At 40.5% G+C, this 13,328-nt stretch overlaps 1 protein-coding gene across 2 annotated transcripts in view; it reads left to right on the top strand.

The window, feature by feature from the left end:
• The window catches only part of PRDM1 (PR/SET domain 1), a 102,015-nt gene that overhangs the window by 33,757 nt on the left and 54,930 nt on the right, over window positions 1-13,328 (top strand). The window contains exon 1 of one of the 2 annotated variants that reach the window (XM_085056252.1): window positions 5,981-6,001. The exons of the other annotated variant lie outside the window; for it this stretch is intronic. The gene's annotated coding sequence lies outside the window, so the exon portion shown is untranslated. Of the gene's footprint in view, window positions 1-5,980; window positions 6,002-13,328 lie in introns of those variants that run through there. 2 annotated transcript variants of the gene reach the window in all.

Genomic DNA, 13,328 nt, shown 5'->3' with positions numbered 1-13,328 from the left:
CTGTTGTCTTTCAGGCACTGCTGTGGCTGGTTTAGATTGGCTGTGACTAAATAGGTGGTCACAGGTAAACCATGCATAAAAACTTCTGACCTGAAATGATTGGCAGATGCAAAGGATCTGTCCCAGGCTCTTTACAACAAGCATACTATACCCTTGGTTCTCTAGTTTCCCTGGTATATGTATTCCTACCAATTATTGGATCATCTGGGAAGAATATCCAGCTCAGATTTTAATTTTAATTCACAGATAATTTCTATGTATGGGAAACAGTCAAACATTTCTGAATGAGAGCTGATAAAGGTAAGCAGGAACCAAGGGAGATGCTGAGCTTATCCATTTCTTATTGACGTCAGATCAAGATCCAGTGTGTTCCTCGGAAATACGCTCCATGCAAATGAGGTCCATGGAGTTACCAGCAAAGTGAAACACATTGGGCTAGTGCTGTGTAAATGAATGGGCTTTCTGCCCATGCTGGCTGAATCAGTGGTAGCAGCACAGCTGAGCAAAGGCCCTTCAACATTATTTGTTACCAAAGTGGCTGCTGTTCCTCAGTCTGTACACCCAGGTAAGCATGCTTGGGGTCTCATCTTGTGGCAAGCACATTGACTTGGAAGAGAGAACATCCAAACTAAATTTCATGGCTGGCTTTTGCCTCCGGCATGACTCTGGGAAGGGAGCGGGGGTGGCGTGTTTTTCACCCATCTTCACATGCCAGAGTTTGAGTCAGTTCTCTGAGAGCTTCCTTTACTGTCCATGGGGAAAACCAGCCAACATTTACAACATATTTATCAATCTCTGTCAGACATCAGCAACAGAGAATTTTACATTTAGTCAGATGGAACTGGCACTTGGCACCAGACTTTAAAGTGTGTTGAGATGTCTGATGACGCAGATGGATACACACTGGATATGTCAAAAGATGGTGGAGATCACTCTAGCCTGTTCTCCTTTCCCTGAGGAGACAAAACACCTTTACCAATCCATCTCTGAGCTGCTGGGACAGTGTTGCTGGCCTACTGGGCACAGGAGTCTTAGGTGCTGGATATCCACGCTGCTAACTGGTGGGCAGGGTTGCTAGCACCTTTGGCCTGACTCATCCAGCATTCTTTTGGACAATCCCTGGATGTAGGTGGGGTATTAAAGACAGACCAGGTGTCCTGGCTGGTAGATAACTTGGATGCAGCCCTTTAAAAGAGTCTGAGTGGTGCTCTTACATGTGACATAGGCCTTCCTGGGTCTGCAGTGTCATGGGATGGCTGCAGCCGTGTCTGTAGCCTGTGTGTCCCTGCTCCTTGTTTATTGAATCAAGGACCATAGTGTTCCCTGCTTCCCAGTTGTTTATAAGCATAAGTTAAAACTTGTGGAAGAGTTCCCAGACAGGGCAGTTTACAGCCAGAGTAGTTCCTTGGTCCATTTTGCTCACAGCTGTACAAATGCTTGTGTCTTTATCACTGGAGAAGACTGGGGTGGGGGAAGGTAAATATGTCAGCAGGTAGAAAGAGGGAGGTGGCAGCAACTGCTTTAAACCAGCACTGCTTCCAGAAATTTGTTCTTCAAATGACCCCCTGTCGACTTCACCTGCCAATCCATGGTCCTTTGAATAGTTCAGTATATTGGCTTCAGGGAGCCCCGGAACAAAGACTTTCCTTAAAAAAACTCAGACCTTACTCAGATAAAACTCCCACTCATGCCCCAGGGAGTTTTGCATGACGAAGGATTACAGGATGGTGTCTCAGCTTTGTAGTGTGTACTGCCTGCAGCTGCTTCTTAGTTTTGTGGATGAGTAAAGGCTGTGCCCGTTTGCAAGAAAATTTGATTTCCGTTTGCTCCCTCTCAGTTTGCTGAGAACTTTTTTTTATCATCGTCTTTATAAACTAGATATGGGGCTTTTGAGGAACTTACAAGTGAGGAGGAAGGGCACCCACCAGAAGGAGGTGCCTTGGGAGAATGTGGGGAAGGCAAGGCCTTGGAGTATTTTAGCAGGCAGGCAGTGGCATTTGAGATTTTTAAGTTGCCCGCACTTTTCCTTCTGTGGGCCCCAAGGTTTCAGAGGTGAGGAGTTGCTCAGCCCTGGCAGGACTGCTGTTGAGCTCAAGCTTAGCTTGTGAGTCTGTTCAGTGTTCGGGGATCCTGAGGTGTTTTTTCCCCTCCTCCTGTGTGACAGGTATGCTGCATCATGCCTTTAGTTTCTCTGATTCTGCGATTACTCATTGTTATTTTGTATGAGCAAAGCCAGCAGGTGTTACATACCTTCCCCGTCAGCATGTCCTGCAGTTTCTGTTTCCTTGGATGAAACAGGAAAGCAGTCACTTCAGGGCCAGAGAACTGGGCCTCATTTCATCAGCTGGAAGGTGACTAGTTAAATTCTAACTAGCAGTCTCACACCCAGTGCCTGACAGGAACAGTATCTGAAGAGTATTAAGAAAATAAAAATTCCCTGCTCTGTCATATAATGGAAATGAGTATACTTCAACAGCCATCCCCTCTAATCTGTTAGCCAGCCCTTAGCAGCTTACCAAGCCTGTATTTAACCTATTTCCCTAATGGCAATTAAGAAATGTTTTCATTTCCCAGGGAGAGGATTGCCAATGAAATCCCCCTCTCCCCCCCAGTCCCCAACCTGTGGCTCCGTTCTCTCCCTCCTCTTCCCCACACCCCAGCTCCTTCTTCCTTAGCCCAAGGCATCCAAAGCATTCCCCCTGTGTTTGGGTAGCATGCAGTGAGGAAGAAATGATTAAGCAGCTGAATGTTTGAAATCCAGCTAAATGCACCGATTATTATCTGCTTAGGGCTTTCTTATCTCGAACTGTGTGGTGCTTAATGGTAGGCCCATTGTTTTCAGCTCAAAGGTATTAATGAAGGAATCAGGGCAGCAGGCTGATGTCATAGGTGGCTGAAAGGTGACTTGTGCACTGATTTCCCTTACTCCACCCCTTCACAAGTCTCTTCCAACTATTTCAGAAGAAGGGTTAGTATTTTTAGAGTGGTGGGGGGAAAAAAAAAGCAGCAAGCAGCCGAGGTTGCATTTGTGTGTCTGGTAAAAGGATTGCAGAGGCTCCTAAATATCCTGCTTAAAAGATGTACTCTCTGAGCTTCTGCTCTACTTTCTCACTTCATAAAGACTCTGAAGTGTTGGCGCAGGTCTCAGCGTGAAAGCGGCCAGCCGGCCCTTGTTCACACCTGCCCTAGGCACTGACCAGCAGACTACACTTGATGTCCTGACCTATATCCAAGGTGAGGTTTCCACTTAGTGTTTTCCACGCGAAGAGAGAGCTGTGTAAGTAGCTGCCAGCCAAGGATGGCTTCTTGAGGTGGATGAAGCCCTCAAGGTGATGCACAATTTAAGGAAGTGCTTTTGTTGTCGAGTTATCAGCTGTACTTTCTGTCACTCCTCCGAGTTAAATCCTTTTTTCTTTTTTTCAAATGTACATAGTTATTAGATGCAAAGTGGTTTATCTTGTGTGAGGAGAGACTCTTCACTCTGGGGTGAGATATCATGAGTGTATTCAGTTTTCTATTACACAGCACAAGCAGGGAAAGAGGTAAAGATTCAGAATAGATTAGATTTCATTGTCAGTGTATTTTAATCATACACTGTTATTTCTGTAATTCTTTTTGTGACAGATTTAATGTGGTATTCCTTTCAGTTTTGTCATTGACATGAAAAACTGCTTTCTTTGACTTAAAGTACTGCTCTACGTGGTAGAACTTTGGCATCACACTCCTGCAAAAATGCTAAAATTTCTTCAAGGTTTTTTTTTTTTTTTTTTTTAACGGACCTGCCTAAGAATTCAAGGAAAGAGGTGTTACCAGAGACTGACTTACGGAGCTTTTGTGATTTTTGGGACAATAAAAGAAAAGCAGCTTTTAAACAGTGATGTCCTAAGGTAGCAGGTTAAGAGTTCTTGTGGCTACACATATCCAAGCAGGTCTCAGACTACAATAAAAAAGAACGCACTGTCTTTTTTCATTTTAATGAAACAATATTTTTTGTGTAATATGTAAGTTAATCAGAGTCTTTGCAACTATTGTTATAATGTCTTTGCTGGCATGGGATTCATGAGATAGGATTTCTGTCTTACCTAAACAAATGAGTGAAGACTTTAATCCTTTCATATTTTTTACTGGTTTTGTTTGTTTTTCTCAATTTCTATTTAGTTTTGGTTTGATGAACAAGCAGTAGCTTTCACTGTTCACTGGAGTATTTTACGCCTGTTGAAGGAGCTGTCTAAATAGTCCACTAGCAAAGACTAGAAAGTCAAAAGAGAAAGCAGAGGAGAAAGAGTGGCACTGAATACCCATGCATGCATCAAAGCCAGTTGCTGTCTTGAAAAAGATTTATTTAAGAGGAAACCATCAAATACAAAAATGCTTCCTTCAATTTTTTTTCCAGGGAGTAAAAGAATTACATAGCACTAGATTGACTTTCGGGGTTGGTTTTTTTTTTTTTTTTTTTGTCCCCATTTTGACTTACTATTTCATGGTTGGGATTGATTTGTGTAGGGTGGTTTTGCTTTGTTTGGTGTTTTTTGCCAGTGGAAGGGATGAGTGAACTGACCGGCACTTCCAGTCCCTTCCTCTCCCATCCCCTCCTGTCCCCCTCCCTGTTTCTGCAGGTTCAGCAGTAAAAACCCATTGAAATGTGAGATTACCAAACTGAAGCAATCAGTCTGAAATGATTAAGGAAGATGACTATTCTTTTCTTCAGATGACCAAAAGTCATCTTGTCCACAGTTCCTTATCTTCAAGGTGCTATTTCACAACTGTTTCTGTCTTTCTAAGTGTGTATTTCCTGTTAAAATCTGAAGACTTTACATTGTAGGTAAGCTTGTAACTACCACCAGTAGTTTAAAAAATTGGAGTCTTTCTTTTGAAATTATGTTGAATTTTTTTTGAGGAAAAAGTGTTTGTTTATTTCTTCAGTAATTTAGCAGATTATGTGTCAAGCCTAGGGTGAAATTTTGTTTGCTGAACTTATCTTAAACCTCAGAAGGGGAGGAAGGTTACGTTTAAAGGTCAAAGCATTTCAGGATTTCAATTCAGTATATTTTTTGCCTTTAAAGTTTTCCCTTGCCCCACAGACCTCAGACCTTAGAAGCCTTTCAGATGACTTACACGTGTTGAAATTTTTGAAATAGATCTGCATTAAATGCCAGAATAGTTAAATATTCATGTACATACTATTATAATCTACTGTGTTCAAACACTTCTCTGGCAAGAAATTCAGTGTTTGAGGTTGGAAGAGAACGCTGGAGCTGACAAAATTCAGATGCTAATGATAATTAATTTATGTAGTGGCAAAGATAGGTGCACTGCCAGGTGCTTTACAGGCAGATAAGATCTGGTTTCAGCTTCACTGAGTTTACAATCTGAGGCCCTGGTTTTGCAAATAGTTATGCACATGAGTTATGTCACCCAGTGCAGTGACACTACTCATGCATGTGAAGTTACTCACCTGTAGTGAGCTATCTGTGTACAATTTCAACTGCATTAGCTTTTCAATAGATTGTGGGTGAGTCAGTAATTGTTCAGGCTGATAATTGCAGTTATTTAATAAGCTCTGCAAGTCAGAAGCTAAAGAAAAAAAATGCAGGAGTCACCTTTCCACAAGGGAATTGAAAACTCAGGTTTTTCTGGGAAGTTTTTCAGGAAGCAAACAATCCATGTTAGATCTGGCACTTTCGTATCACATTGGCTTAAATTATGTCTATTTGCGTACAAATCACAGAGGAGAAAAAAATCACCCGATAATTGGAAGGGAAAAGTGTTATTCCCGTTCCTCATTTGTCGTGATGCTGATCTTGGGGCCATGTTGACAGTGTTTCCAGTGAAATTACTTTCAAGTCTGGGAAAAAGTAATCAGCAGAGGCCTTGGTAGCTGTAAATTTGTGGCAGCAGTCCCTAATTCATCTTGTAATTCTATGACAGGCTCTGAATTGCCCGTATTTGGCCAGGGATCACCTCAGTGGACAGTTAATGAAAGAGCAGAGGGAACTTGAAGGTCAGTTGCACTGAATTCTTTTTTCTTCCTGGTAGTGTCTTTTTTATTGCAATCTGTCTTTTTATATGTAATTTATTAAAGAAAACCCTTTTTTGTTGTTGTTGTTTCTGGCAAAGGCAAATCTATCTCTCTTTGTTTATCTGCCTTTTTTCCTTGCAGCATTTATAAAACAGCCCAAAATGTCTCAAAATAGATGTTTCTGTTGAAATTGCTTGACAGAATTACACTCTAGCCAATTTCTATTTCTTTTCTGAGTGTGGTCATGAGAATAAAACAGCAACTGATGCTGCAACCAGGTATGTTTTTGAGAGTGGAATTTGTACATTGACATGTGAATCTAATCTCAGTACAGTGAGAAGACTTTAGTTATTGGCTTACATTCACAACAAATGAATTTAAACTTCAGAAAGCCACAAGACTAATCAAAATACCACCAGAAAATGCATTTAGGTCTGCTGGATTCAGACTAACAAGCAGATAAATTGGAATAGCATTTGTTTGTTGCAACACTGTAGTAAATGGGTGCTGACTTATCAGAACACAAGATTTTCTTGGGACATGTATAGCATAACAGACATGTTGGAAAAAAATGAAAAAAAACCCCAAAAAACAAAGAGGATTAAAATTCCCATGGATTAAAAATTATCTTTTCTTCTTCTTTCTTCTCTTCTCATTTTGTGATAATTTCCTGTTAACACTATTTTCTCTTTTTCAGCATAGTTTCTCTCTTTGAAGGACATTAGTCTATTCTCTTGTTTTATCTCATTCAGTCTGTCTCTTAGAGCACCTTATGTCTTAATATTCTCTCTATAGCTTATGCCTTCAATCTTTTTGTCTCCTTTTTCTGTCCTTTTCATAGTATTGTTTTTATCTCTCCTTTATTTCGACTTCCATTCCAAATACATTGTCTTCCTACCTCAGAGTTCCATTCCCCTCTTCAGCCTTTGTCAGAAAAAAAATTCATAGGGCTCACCATCATTTGACATGTCAAAATAAAGTATTTTGAATGACCGCTCTGGCTTCAAGGGAAAAGGAAGTTTTGGTGGATTAAATAGTGTTTTTTTCAGTATCTGAGCTCCTTTCAGTGACAACAAGATCACTGCTACTTCCTCTCAGGTTGAATTCAAAATCCTTTACAACTCTTGGGAAGCTTTATTTGCTATTAAACTAAACCTATAAAGCGGGTGGTAACAGGAGATTAAAAAAAGCAGGTAGAGAAGTCCACTTTCTGCCTGCTATACAAGGGAAAATTAAAAAAATATTTAGAGGTGAGTTTATTTTTCAAAGTACATTCAGTTTTGACTAATGGTAGGAATTAACTGCATTTTAATGGCTATCATCTAGTCAAGGATGCCCCTACTATAAGCAGAGTACAATGAGCTTTTCTATTTGTGAACTTGGGATTCCATGTCACTTTTTAATAGGCTTCTGAAGCACATGTCCTTTTGACTGCCTCTTATACAGCAGAGGTCATTAGCAGCTGCAGGACCTGCTACTTAGCTGTGCCTGTCTTGGGTGGTGGGACAGTGTCTCTTGTGCATGTTGTGGCCGTGGCCACTTGTCATTTACCAGCACCAGGGGATTTCCAGCCCCAGTGATTTTGCAGATCACAGATGTGGTGTGGAAGGCAATGTGTGCCTTCTAGCTTGGTCGTGCTGTTGCATCTGTACAGATGAAAGGGGGATTTGTCCATATGGAACTCTTTGAAAATGATGCCAATACAATCTTAGTCAAGTCTGGTGGAACAAAAATGGTCTTGATTCTTTCACGATGCAGGGAACAAGGTGGCCTCTCGAAGTGTTAGCAACATCTTATTTCTACACCTGCTGAGTTTCCAACATTTGTACAAGAAGCTGCTCTGTGAAGGTTGATTGGAAGTGATCAGGATTGTTTTGTGTCTCAGCTTTGCATATTTCTGTTTAAATCAGATTAAGTTGTCATATTTGAAATGCTGGATTTGGCAGTAACAAAATTGGTTGAAGGACACGAAAATCTTTTCTTTTTATGTAGAAGACTACTGTTAATTTAATATAACAGGGTGTCAAAGCCATCATAAGCTATGTGTTTATAAAGTACTTTTATTAATGGTGTAAAAAATCCAATAACAACCCAAGAAACTTGTCATTATGAGAGGAGAAAATACTAGTGCTTTTCCTGACAGTGTTTCTTTTCATGGGGGATTCCTCTGTGGAACACTAATCAAGTCCATTCAGAAAGATCTTAATTAATTTAATTAAAATCTGTCAGATCAAACTGATTAGCCTGACATCCAGCCTGGCGGGAGGAAGGAGGCTGATGCATGCATTGTAAGTGTGCTGAGGTGGGCTTGCTGCTTGCAATCAGAGATGTGTGGCTGCTGTGGGGATCAAAGCTGTCTTTCATTGTCATGAGAATAAACGTTGTGGCTCCCCTAGGCAAGTGATCCAGTTTCCTTTCGTTAGAAAATATTTTATACCTCCACAGCCCCAGCAGCTCAGGAGGGGACAGCAGGTACCCAGTTCTGCGTGTGACCAAAGGGGGATGCTGGGTGACCTTTCCTACCCTGCTGACAATGGGAATGCAGATTAGACATTTCTCATCCCTTCACCGTCCTCTGTCTTAGCTGTTGGCCATGGGTAGGAGAGAGACAGAGGCCATGGTGACAGAGGTGACTCTGCATTTTGATGCTGAGTGTGGGTGTTGCTGCAGCAGAGCCCTCCAAGGAGTGGTGTGTTCACGTGGAGCATCTTCCTTTCGTGGACTGAACTGAGGTGGGAGCCGAGAAACTGCACTCTCTGCTATCTGGCTGTGCTCATCCAAGATGTGAGGAACTACCTCAGCCATGTAAGCTTCTTAATCCTGCAGCTGCTAATAATGATGTGTGGTTTCTATGGCAAACATCGGGGCAGCCAGTGCAATCTGTGTCTCTAGGTCTTTCTACTTCCCCTACCCCACACATGTACCCACGGAGTACCTCTCATCTTCAAAGATTTTAATAAACACGTTTATCCATCATTATAGAGGGATGGATCCATCAAAAGGGTAATAGCTAGTAAATACTCCATTTTTCAGGCCCCAATCCTGCAGGCGCTTAGGCATATGTTTTAGCTTTATGTGCCATAATTCAGGTTTCAGTGGAACCATTCACCGTATGTGAAGCTAAGCATATGTGTAAGTTAGGAATTGTAAAGATTAAATAGCATTCCTGTTAGCTAGAAATCAAAAGGTAGATGAAAACAGGGACTCCAACTGCAGAGGAAATGCAGTTCCTGAAGGAAGAGCAGCAGCAACAGCTGACATGAAAGACTTGCCAACAGAAGACCTGTCAGTGACACGTGTTTGGTCTTTATTTGTGAGAGGGACTCTTCTCCTGTCAAAATGCTGATGGGCAGTTTCTCCAAGCATGGAATTCATCTGGAGCATCGAGTTCCATTTGCGTGGGCACACACCTAGTGAAAGCATCTTTCTGCAGTTTAGAAGTATGTATCTGATTTAAGTACTTGGGCTTCACCGGACTTTTTGCCAGGAAGTGATCGATGGTTAGAAGAAATAGGATGTAAGTTTCATCTGCAGATGTTTTTCCTGACATACACCTTCCCAGTACTTTCTGGCCACATCAGTTGAATTGATACCAATATCCTTGAAATAAGGCAAGTTTTAATTTGACCAGTGAGTCTGCAATAAAAAGGGTATGTTTGGTCAGTTTAGGATCTTACAGCTGGAGGAACATGCTTTATGGAGTGATTCATGGTGATAAGGATAGGGCAGACAAATAGATAGAAATAAGGCCCTAGCCAATATATTTGTCCTTTTTTTCTTTTTCTTTTTTTTTAATAAAATTTTACTAATATTTTGCCTTCTCTGCTATCTAAGCCTAAACTTAGACACATTGATGTTTAGACACATTTTCCCCTACCTACCAACAGCTTCTTTGATCCTGGTCTTGTATTATCTCCACACTGGCCCAAGGATCCACCCCTGATTAGACCTTTTAGGAAAATGCATTACACAATGTCATAAACATGGTCTCTGTTGATGGTGACTAAACTCAGGCAGTTCTTCTAGAGGAGTATCAGAGTCTATCCTTTTTTCTCCTCCTTGCTATTGCAGTGGAGTCCTTCCCTGGCATCATCTCAATTTATCCATTAATTTTCTCTGAAGATAATGCAAAACTGAATTCTATTCAACTGTACTTATTAAATTGGATTCTGCTCTAATTTTTTTTTCCTAATCATCAGGTGCCTAGCTTGAAAATCTTCAAGGTTCCAGTCATGGAACTGAGACTGAGTGGTAGGTTCAACACGTAGGCATATTTGTAGATATAAATGGGCAACCAGAAGGAATTTTTGAAGACATATTTTTAGTAAGATTTTATAAAATTTGTCTCTTCCAATGCAATATCTGTACTAGCTGTATGTACTACTTGAATAAAAGTGATTTTTATTTTTTTCTTCATCTTTTGCAGTCAGCTAACCTAATATTTTGAGGAAATAACACTGGACATTATTGATCTATTTTTTTCTTTTCTTCCTGGCTCCTAGGTCACAGTTTAGGCCCTAGTTCAGCAAAGTACTTAAGAAGAGGCTTATCTTTAAGCACATGTTCAAGTCTCAGCAGAGTAAATGAGAATTAAGCAAATACTTAAGTACTTTACTGAATAGGGATAGAATTAAGCATGTAGTTGAATGTTTTGCTGAATCAGGGCCTTAAAATTAAAAATTAATCTTATTTGTGCTACGAAGATTGAAAAGCTACGCACTAGATTTGGATCTTGAATTAATATAAACCAGGAAGAGGGTAGCACCAACTGTCACAAGAAGAGGGGTGTATAGGTGTAAAAAGGGGGTAAAGCTGGGGTTGTTCCAATCGTGGGTAGGACATAGGAGAGATGTGTGTTCTGTCCCTGCATCTGCTTCAGGCTAAATTACTGGAGGCTGACATTCCTTTGTGTTTCAATCCTGGTGCTGGTGAGCCCTGGCATGCATAAAAAGTTCTATAATGTTAATAGCTGCCATGCTAAGTCTGAAGTTGCAGGAGAAGGGGCTTAATCTTTCTAAGCCTCCACACACACTCTATTTGTCCTGGGAAGTGAAGGTAATGCCATTTCCCTTCTTTCAAACTCTTCGGGCTGATGAGGTTTTTTTCTGCACATTATCGTGATGCCTGGCACAGTGCTCTTGCTTGTGCCTTCTAGAAGGTTTTGTAATAAAAGTCTATAATAAGAAATCCTGTGCTTTGGGCTTGACAAAATTATTCATGTGACATGGTAGAGTATTGTTGCAGCTGGGGTTTTTGTCAAGATTTAGGTTGATACAAAATAATGGCAGCACTAAGTAGTTTTCTGACCAGCATAATTACCTTGTGAGACTCAAGGAAAAAGTATTTGAAGAAGTGTGGTAAGTTTCCACTGTTTTTTAGGAAGATAGCTGCTGTTTTCAGCCTGTAGAGCTGAGTGGGTTATGGTTGAATGTAGGGGAATGTTTGCATGGACTGGTTTTAGGGATGTCTGTTAAATCTGCAAACATCTAGTATGAGTTTTTAGTGCCTGTGAATTCCTTCTGAGCAGTTTTTTGTATTGGCAATAAGCATTTGAGTGGTTTAGGTGAGGTGTTTGACAACCATCATTTCTGCAAACATGGAATTTGTGCCCAGAGCTGCCTCAGTGTTCATCCTGATGCTCTGTGGTGGTGTTACCCTGTAGAGATGCTCAGAGAAGACTGATTGACCCAAGTGCTTCTCTTCAACTAAATTTCATACAAAGATACCTCAGCAAGCGTGCAACAGTGAGTGTAATTCGATCTGCATGGGTGCTAGCTAATGGTTAACTGGCTCTGCTGAACCTGTGTTCCTTAAACAAACGCTATCAGTGTGAGATGAGTTGTCTTATTTCTGCAGACAGGCTACTTCAGGTTGGAGACTAAAACTTTATTCTCAGGAGTAGAAGACAGCAGGAGGGCTTTCACTGCCTGCTCAAACAGGGAAGGGAAGGAAGGCATCACGTTACTAGAGCTGCTGTTTTCAAATCAAGACAGGAGAGATGAGGGTAGTAGGGTCTCTGAATATGTTCTGAAGTGTGTAGGGTGGCTGACCTCAAATCAGCTGTTATTTTGGTTTTTTAACTGACTGTGGTCCGAACAGGTGCTTGACACAGTGTAAAGCTTCTCAGGATAGCTGGCGTAACTTTGTGCTAAGGCTTTGAGAAAGGGGAGAGAAATAGGCAAGATCATGCTTTACGCAGGAGGTTACGGTGTGAAGATACTCTGTACGGAGAATGAAGGGGCAAGATAGTGCTGAAACTTTGGGCTCCCTGTACAAGGCAAAAACTTAATAGATAAGGTGAGTCAAAACTGTGGATCTTCTGTGCTGGAGGCTTTGAAAACTTGGTGGAAATTGCTTGTTATTAGGCATATGGGATAACAATCTTTTTTTCTAAAATTCCATGGAGGCGTAAATCTACATTTTGTGTATGTGAGAGAGCTCTCACCCAAACACAGTTCTTTCAATGATAGCATTGTATGATCACCTCGATTAATCATCTTGACTTATAAAATATGTTAAGTTGGTATCTTAAATCAACTGTTAAAAAACACTGGTTCTAGGTGAGTTGTAATAGTGTGGGCTTGTTTGAGGTTTTGGTTTTGTTTTTTTAATGGCAAATACAAATTCCCCTCCATGCAATTCAAGTAAGAAAATTAGGGGATTTTTTGAGAATAAGCAAATTATTTGTTCCTATAGGTAGAAATCCAGAACTCAGCATAGAAGGCTTTAAAAGCATATCTAGAGCAAAACCAGTATGTTTCGCTTTTTCACAGTTATGGGTGGAATAAGTTGGTATTTCATTTTTTTGATCCTGATTAGTAGGAGATACATTAATTACATGAGAAATTGTCTCTTTGTGGTTATTTTTTCAGACTAACTTTTCCTCCCTTGAAGAATGAAGTGATCCACATCTAAAAACAAGCTAGCTTTGTATAAAGTGATAGATTTTTAACTGTATAACATCTATTGCTTACAATAGATGCCTCTGTTCAGGGCAGAAATTTACTATTTGATGCATTTAAGGTATTATTTCTGACCAGATAAAAGTTCTTTGTTAAAATACTGTTAGGCACTCAGTTCCGTCTTCATTTAGTTTACCCTTGCACCAGTGTAAGTACATTTAATTCAATTGAGTGCTGTGTGACTTAGAGCGTTAAACATGTGACAAGAGACAAAATGATGAGAGACTTAAAAGATAACTCTTTTTCTCCTAGTTTTGTGTTATTTATTAACAGTATGCTTCATTTGACTTTGGTTGCACAAAAGCTCTGTCAGCTAAGTTAATAGTAAATGTCACTTCCTAGCTAGC

The sequence above is a fragment of the Lichenostomus cassidix genome, chromosome 3, assembly GCF_008360975.1.
Source record: "Lichenostomus cassidix isolate B80296 chromosome 3, HeHo_3.0, whole genome shotgun sequence".
Classification (NCBI taxonomy): Eukaryota; Metazoa; Chordata; class Aves; order Passeriformes; family Meliphagidae; genus Lichenostomus; species Lichenostomus cassidix.
The sequence above is the reverse complement of the archived record's forward strand: the minus strand, read 5'-3'. Positions and strand labels throughout refer to the sequence as shown.